Raw genomic sequence first — 7,865 nt, forward strand, 5'->3', positions numbered from 1 at the left:
CTCCCGCCGCTACCGCTGCGAACCCGGGGCCCCTGCACGCCCGGGCCGACCTGGGCCCTCACTTTCCTGCCCCTGTGGCCCGGGTTGCCCCAGGCCGCGCGGAGCGCCCCCTGTCCGTACGCTAGGGCGGCGCGCCCGGCGGCCGTCAGCGTCCCCCGGGGGGCAGGGGCTGCCGGCCGCGGCCGAGACGGCGGGTGGAGGGGGCCGGGACCACGCGCTGGCGGCGAGGGATCCCCCGACCCTTCCCCCCATATAAAGAGATACAATGTTTCCTTTTATGGCGAGGCCGCTCCTTATATGGTGAGCCCCTGCACCCCCGCCCCATTGGTCCGCGGTTCCGGCACCTCCGCTCCCCATTGGCCCACAGGGGGCGCTTATTTGCATAGACATACCGAACTCGCTGCTGTCATCCCGCGTCAGACGGCGACTCCAAAAGGGGAGGAGCCGACGCCTCTTAAAGGAACAGGAGAGGAGGTACGACTCCGCCCCCTGACCAGAGAATGGTAGAGAGAATTGGGAGGAACCTGCAGAGAGGAAGCCTGGAAGAGCACTGGGGCGCAGTCTTGCGGAGGAGAGGGAGCCGCACTGGGAACTCGGCGCTGCAAGGGCTGGAAGCCAACACTGGGATAGTCCCTGAGTGGATTGTGCGGATTGCAGTAAATTATATGCAGCCCAAATTTCCAGGGAATACAGGGATTAGAGCACTTCCCCAAGCCTTCCTGAGGGAGTCAACGTTACTGGCCGAGCAGAGGGGGCTTGGGTCCCCGCTGTCCAGACTTGTTGCGCCGCGCGGCCTCTCGGCTCCACCAATTCCCCTCCCCCCAACCACTTCCTTTCCCTTTCCCTCTCTTTTCAAGGCGACGACACTTTCCCACCAGGACGGCTCCCCTGTCCTCATTCATCATTCTCTATACTGGTTGCGGGGGGCGGGGATCTTTGGCAGACGTACATCTGGAAAAGACCCGGGGAGACAGTCGGCCTCCCGGTCGCCAATGGGGGCAGGGAGGAGAGATGAAGATCTGTGAAGACTTCCAGCTGCGGGCTGGACTGGGGGAGGGGGTGGTCCCAGGGATAAAGCCCACCCCCAGCCAGTGCAGAGGCCTGGGAAAAAGTGTAGCAGAGCATAAAGTTTAAGCAAGCCAAGTGCACACACGCGCGCCACACACACACACCCTTCTCTTAAAAACCAAGTAAAGCCCATAGAAGCAGGGTGGGGGGAGTTAGACTGGAGTGCTGCAAAACCCAGGTTTACAGTGTGGGTCTGGTTCTTAGCTACAAGGCAGTGAAAGTAGCTTGAACTTCACTATTACAGAAATTATTAAAATCTGAAAGCTGCCTCTTCCTAGCCCTGCGCCTGGAAACAAGTGTTTGACCTCTCCAAACTCCACATGACTTCACTGTTGGTACCCATCCCTCAAAGTTCTTAATAAAGATTAGATGAGATACAGATTAAAGTGCAGTGGTGGTCCAATGGTGAGGTAATCACCTTATGTTTAAGGGGATGGGAGAGAGTGATGATTCCCACTTTAAATTAAAGATTAAATAAAGCAGTCGGTGGTGAATCAAGTGGTAGTGATAGGTATATTTAGTATACTGCAATTTAGTATATTGCAGCCAGCATGTAAATTATTATTAATTTAATGGGTCTCACAAAAAACAAGAGTAAATATTATGGTGTAAAACTTCTCTTTGTATTATTTTTAGTTTGAACAATATAAAGTTGCCATTTTATAGGTCAAGGGTAGAACACTGCTGATTTCATACGGTTCAATGTGTGTGTACTAGATAACAATGTCAACTGCATATCTTACTGTGAATTGCAATCCAAGACTTTGAAAAATACTGAAATTAAGTATGTTCAAGATTTGTGAGATATCGTGTGTATATATACATACATACATGCACAAATATAACTAAAAACACGGCTTTTTCATCAAACCCCTAAATACAGGAATTAAGAGCCCTCCTCATCCCCCTTTCCTAATAGTTTTTCAAGGAGTTTTTTCCCTCCTCTTTTCCTAATTTACTCCACACAACAGGTAGTTAAACATATGGAATGTGTAAGCTCAAGAGGAAGAACAGGTCAAATAGATAAATAGGTTCCAGACGGGTTTCAGGGGCCACAAATGGTTGCTTGGGGTTTGTCTGAGCCTCACAGTCTTACCACAGCTGTCGGGATCTAAATACTTTTCTGTTTGAGATGCCTAGTTTAGACACACAAAGGGTGGACAGCCCACTCAGCAGAGAACCACAGCTGCCTGCCACGTCCACAGGGAAAGGGGTCCACAATGAGCATACTCGGCTTCCCTTCACAGAGGTTTATGGGTCTCCCATTTCACCCAACCCCTGTGTCAGTGCCACCACCAGTATTAGTGCCACAGCTCCTTTGCCAGCTTGCCATGGCTTCATCTTCATGACCCTTTGTAACCAGAGCTGGGGGGCGGGGGGCAAGGGGAAGGAGGAGGGTAGACTTCCACCCATACTACATTACTGCAGGTTCAGGAAACAAAACTGCTGATTGTTGGATAAAGTTAAAGTGAAAACTGGATCAGGGACCTTCCTGGTGGTCCAGTGGCTAAGATGCCACGCTCCCTGTGCAGGGGGCCTGGGTTTGATCCCTGGTCAGGGAACTAGATACCACCTGCTGCAAAGATCGAATATCCTGCCTACTGCAACTGAGAACTGGTGCAGCCAAATTAAAAAAAGGCAAACACAATGATTAAAACAAAAAAAATGGTTCATGGGTGTGTTTTATTTCAACCACAGAATATTTTCAAATCAGGGTATTTTACATAAAAATCTGAATATACAGCCTTTCTCAAAAAATTGGAATTTTTAGCACCCCTGAACCTAAGTGACCACAAGGACACAAAAGGCTGGAGGGCAGCTGAAAGATGGCCATAGAAGAGGCGTTTGCTCTCAGGTTCCTCACAGACTCCGCACAGCCCACTGAACTCAGATAAGTTCCCTTCCTGGCCTCCCTGGAATGTGAGCTTGGTGCCTCTCAGATAAGGCCTCGACTGCAGTAGCCCCCTGTCCATCCAGACCATGAAGGACCTCCAGAAGGGCATCAAGATTCCAGCCAGCTCTCCTCATTCTATACCATTCCCACCTGACCTTTCTTTCTCCAGATTTTTATCACCCAAATAAAATCAGAACAAATTTAAGATTGCTTTTAAAAAATTGCTATCACACACACAAAAAAAATTGCTAACACTCTGAAAATATTTTCATGGAACTTCCCTGGTAAGTTCCAGTAGCTAAGACTCCAAGTAGCTAAGACTCCAAGCTCCCAGTAGCTAAGATTCCGAGCTCCCAACACAGGGACCCCAGCTCCATCCCTGGTCAGGGAACTAGATTCTACATGCCACAACTGAGCAACCAAGACCCAGCGAAGCGAAATAAGTTGGGGGAAAAAATTGTTTTCAGACTTCCCGGGTAGTGCAGTAGATAAGAATCTGCCCGCCAATGCAGGGGACACAGGTTTGATCCCTGGTCTGGGAATATTCCATATATAGTGGAGCAAATAAGCCTGCGCACCGCAGCTACTGAGCCTCTGCCCTAAAGCCTGCAAGCCGCAATGACTGAAGCCAGTGCGCTCTAGAGCCTGCGCTCTGCGACAAGAGAAGCCATCACAATGAGAAACACTGCACACTGCAAGAAGAGCAGCCCTCACTGATGGCAATTAAAGAAAGCCTGCACAAAGCAACAAAGACCCAGCGCAGCCAATAAACAAAACTGTTTGCATTGGGGATTAACCTTTACATAGGGATTCTTAACTTCACGTAGAAGAAAAGAGGTCTCAATGGCAGTGTTAGTGGGAATGAAAAGGTCATAAGTCAGTGTCCCCAGGAAAAGTCAGGACAGCCACGCTGCAAACACGCATTGTGCTCACCACCAGAGAGTGGGTTTTGGGGACTAGAGGAATGTGTTTTTTGCTTTATACAAATCTGTACCACTTGACTTCTTCCATGATCTACTTTAAAAATTTTTTATTTGGCTATACCGGGTCTTAGTTGTGGCACTTGGGATCTTTCAGCTGCAGCATGTGGTGTCTTTAGTGGCAGCATGCGGGATCTAGTTCCCTGACCAGAGATGGAACCCAGGGCCCCTGCACTGGGAGCACAGAGTCTTAGCTACCGGACCACCAGGGAAGTCCCCGGTATTACTTTTATGCAAAAAAAAAAAAATTCCCTTAAAACTAAGCAAAGATAGAAACAGAGTAGAGGGAGAATAAATGGATCTTGGTGATGAGCTGCATGGAGAGCTCAAAGATGGTTCATGGTGGGTTGAGATTCTAAGTAAGGATGACTCCTCTATAAACCATGGTACCAACAATGGAAACACGGAACTTGCCTGGAGGAACAGGTTTGAGAGAGAGGTTAAGTTCAGTTTGGGCCCACGGAAACAGGTAGAGAGAAATGTCCTGTTAGAAAAAAGGGAGTGTGAATCTAAAGCTTGAGGTAGAGGTTGGAATTGAAGCTAATGCTTTGGGAACTGTCCACACTGGAGGGCCAGTTAAAGCCACATGAGGTAAGAGGAGATTCCTGAGGCTGAGAATGTAGAGAGAGGAAGGCCAAGGACAGAAATCAGGAGAACAGCCATCCCTGGAGCAGGCAGAAGAGGGAAGCCACGACCAGGGCTGTAGAAGGCCTGGTTAGAGAAAGTGTACAGGGGGTACCATCACCAAAGGCAAGGCAGCAGAGTTCAAAAAGACAGATGTGGGGGCTTCCTGGTGGTCCAGTGGTTAAGAATCCACCATGCAATGCCGGGATGTGGGTTCAATCCCAGGTCAGGCAACTAAGATCCTGCGTGCCCTGGGGCAACTAAGCCCGAGGGTGCCATATCTACTGAGCCCGTGCACCACAGCTAGAGAGCCCACACACCACACTGAAAGATCCTGCATGATACAATGACGCAGCACCCCAAAAAGGCAGAGGTAACCCGCTGTGTTAGCGGCTGTAGAGCAGTCAAAGAAGACCAGGTCTTAGAAGAGGCTCAAGTGATGAATGACTTTCTAGAGTACTGCCTTCCCAGAATTTCAACCACAGGAGATCATTTTTAACATGGCAAACTGGGGTGAATTCAATTATTGCACCCACTTTTCACACTTGGGTTGGAATGAGATATCCACATCCTTTCTGGTGCTGGTGTTGGGTTTTGACTTGTGACTCGTTTTGGCTGGTAAAATGTTAATACACTTACACTTTTAAATGTGCTAGCATGGGACCACTCCAGGGGTCCAGTGGTTAAGAATCTGTCTACCAAAAAAAAAAAAAAAGAATCTGTCTACCAATCCAGGGGACCAAAGTTTGATCCCTGGTCCGGAAGATTCCACATGTCTTGGAGCAACTAAGCCCAGGCACCACAACTACTGAGCCCACACTTAGAGCCCATGCTCTGCAACAAAAGAAGCCACCACAATGAGACGCCCACGCAGCACGACCAGAGAGTAGTCCCCACTCGTCACAACTGGACAAAGCCTGAGCGCAGCTACGAAGACACAGCACAGACATAAATAAGTAAATGAATGTGCTGGCATGACCTGATGGGACTTCTTATGCCCCTGCTCCTCCATGAGAGCATGGCATGGGGCCAGGAGAGGAGACCCAAGCTAGACCTACAACCTGGTACCAAGCCTGGGTGAACGCAGCGAAGTCTAGTCAAGGTCAACCAAACCTCACCAACTTGCAGACTATCACTGAGGAAAATAGATTGTTCATGTGAGATGTGGGTTTTTTATGCAGAAGCACCACTGTAATAACTAAGACATAAGTCAACACCCCCAAACACATACCAAATACAACACACAAAATTTGTAAAACAATACTTACCCATAAGGTATATAATGTACTCTGACAGTTTTTATTACATTTCATTTTTTTTTTACTGCCGGGTGCAACCCACAGTTTGAAAAACACTGTTCTAGATAAATTGCTCTGGATTTTTTCACTACAACACATGACGATGGACCACACTGTATATTCACAAGAGTGGCTCACTTACCAGTTGGGTGACCTCACGGAAACTACCTTGCCTCCCAAATGTGTGAACAGGGGACAATAAAATCCAGCTAACAGAGTGGTCGAACAAATTCAATATGAGATCATGCATATTAAGTGCTTAGCAAAGTGACTGGTACAAAACAAGTATTTAATAAATATTACCTATTCTTTTTAAAAATATTTTTTTATTAATTCAGAAGTGCCAGGTCTTAGTTGTGGCATATAGGATCTACTTCCCTGACCAGGGAGCGAACCTACATCGGCAGTGTGGAGTCTTAGCCACTGGACCACCAGGGAAGTCCCAGCTGTTCTTTTCATTACTGAAACATCTGGTGAGGAACAGCAGGAACCAGAACAATTCCAGAGGTCAGGACTCATTTCTCGTGGATGGGAAACCATGCTGAAGTTCCAATCTGGGAGAGGGTGACTGATGGCACGAGAGGTCTGGGCAAGGAAGAGCCAGGAATCAAACCAGTTGAGGCTGAAAGCTCTGGAGCAGTGAGGCATTAAATGCATCTTTGCTCAGTCCTGTCTTGTTCACCACCTTCCTAGAGTCTTGAAGGGATTCAGAGACCGGAAGGTATCATTAACTCCTCCTATCCCACCCTCACACGTGGACGTCTACACGCACCACCTGAATGTGAGTACGTGGCCAGCCAGCAGAGAATAATTAGTTGGCATCAGAGAACAACACAGGATCAGAGAAACAAGACTGCCTCCTCTGAGCCCACATTCTCAATTGTTCCTTGAGAGAATTGGTGGTTGAGTGGTTAAGGACTCCACTTTTTCACTGCCATAGCCTGGGTTCAATTCTTTGACTCGGCAATTAAGATCCAAAAGCTGAGCAGCACGACCAAAAAAAAAAAGTTTCCAACTGCTCCACAAACCAGAGACCAGAGCCCGTGTCCACCAGGTATCCCTGCCGTAGCACCCCCACGCCAGGCACCGAGAAGGCACACGGCTCCTTCTGATGTGCAAGGGAAGGAGGAACATCATTTATGGACAACGGGAGGGAGTGAGCATCAGAAGCAGGTTGTAAAAAAGGCTTCTTTATTGAGAGCAGCGAGTGTAAAAAAAAAAAAAAACAAAACAAACAAACAACAACAACAATAAAGGTGTGGGGTGGGGGGGCCACCGTCCTGTCTCCTCCAGGACCCAACCCCCACCTTCCATGCCCTCCCACCCCGCGCTGCAATTTACATACAAAAGCCGCCCACGGTGCATACAAAAAAGGGCGGGTTATATAGTGTCAAAAGCTCCTGAAAACTCCTTCATCTGCCAGGCACTTAGGATGAGGAAAGGAGAGAAGGGTGGGAGGAGACTCGGGGCTGGGTTGGGGCTGGGTCAGAGTCCTCGCGTCCACGCGGGAGGACTCACTGGCTGTGTCCTCCACAATCCAAGTGCAGACCCCAAAGTGGGCCCTGGGGGGCCAGAACCACGCAGGACTTGAGTATATTAAGGAACTCCCTTGAAGCCAGCTCACCCGCAGCCCAGCACCACACACCCCTACCCCGCCGGAATGAAGTTGGCAGGTGGGTGGCAGAACTGGACCCGGGCAAGAGGAGGAGACCCAGGCCAGAAATTGGGGTTACCTGAGGCACCCACACTGTCCCTGATGGGGTAGGGGTGGCAGAGAAAGCTGCCCAGACCAAGGCCCCAGCTACCCAGTCTGGGTCCGAATCAGCCTCTCCGAAGGGCTGAAGGTGGGGAAGAGGAAGAAAGCCCAGGCCCTGCCAGTCCTCAGCAGTGCCTGTGGTGCCAGGGCGGGGCCCCTAGGGCCCAGGAGGACTGGGATCTAGCCCCTCATGCTGTGGGCACACCCTAGGAAGTCCTCCCCTGCCCACGCCATCCTGAGGCACA

At 49.6% G+C, this 7,865-nt stretch overlaps 1 protein-coding gene across 1 annotated transcript in view; it reads right to left on the reverse strand.

Annotated features, from left to right (window-relative positions):
- Positions 1 to 7,038: 7,038 nt before the first annotated feature.
- PTK7 (protein tyrosine kinase 7 (inactive)) overlaps positions 7,039 to 7,865 on the reverse strand; it is a 33,861-nt gene continuing 33,034 nt past the window's right edge. The window contains exon 21 of the mRNA XM_010863139.1: positions 7,039 to 7,865. The gene's annotated coding sequence lies outside the window, so the exon portion shown is untranslated.

The sequence above is a fragment of the Bison bison genome, unplaced genomic scaffold (assembly GCF_000754665.1).
Source record: "Bison bison bison isolate TAMUID 2011002044 unplaced genomic scaffold, Bison_UMD1.0 scf7180017864487, whole genome shotgun sequence".
Taxonomy (NCBI): Eukaryota; Metazoa; Chordata; class Mammalia; order Artiodactyla; family Bovidae; genus Bison; species Bison bison.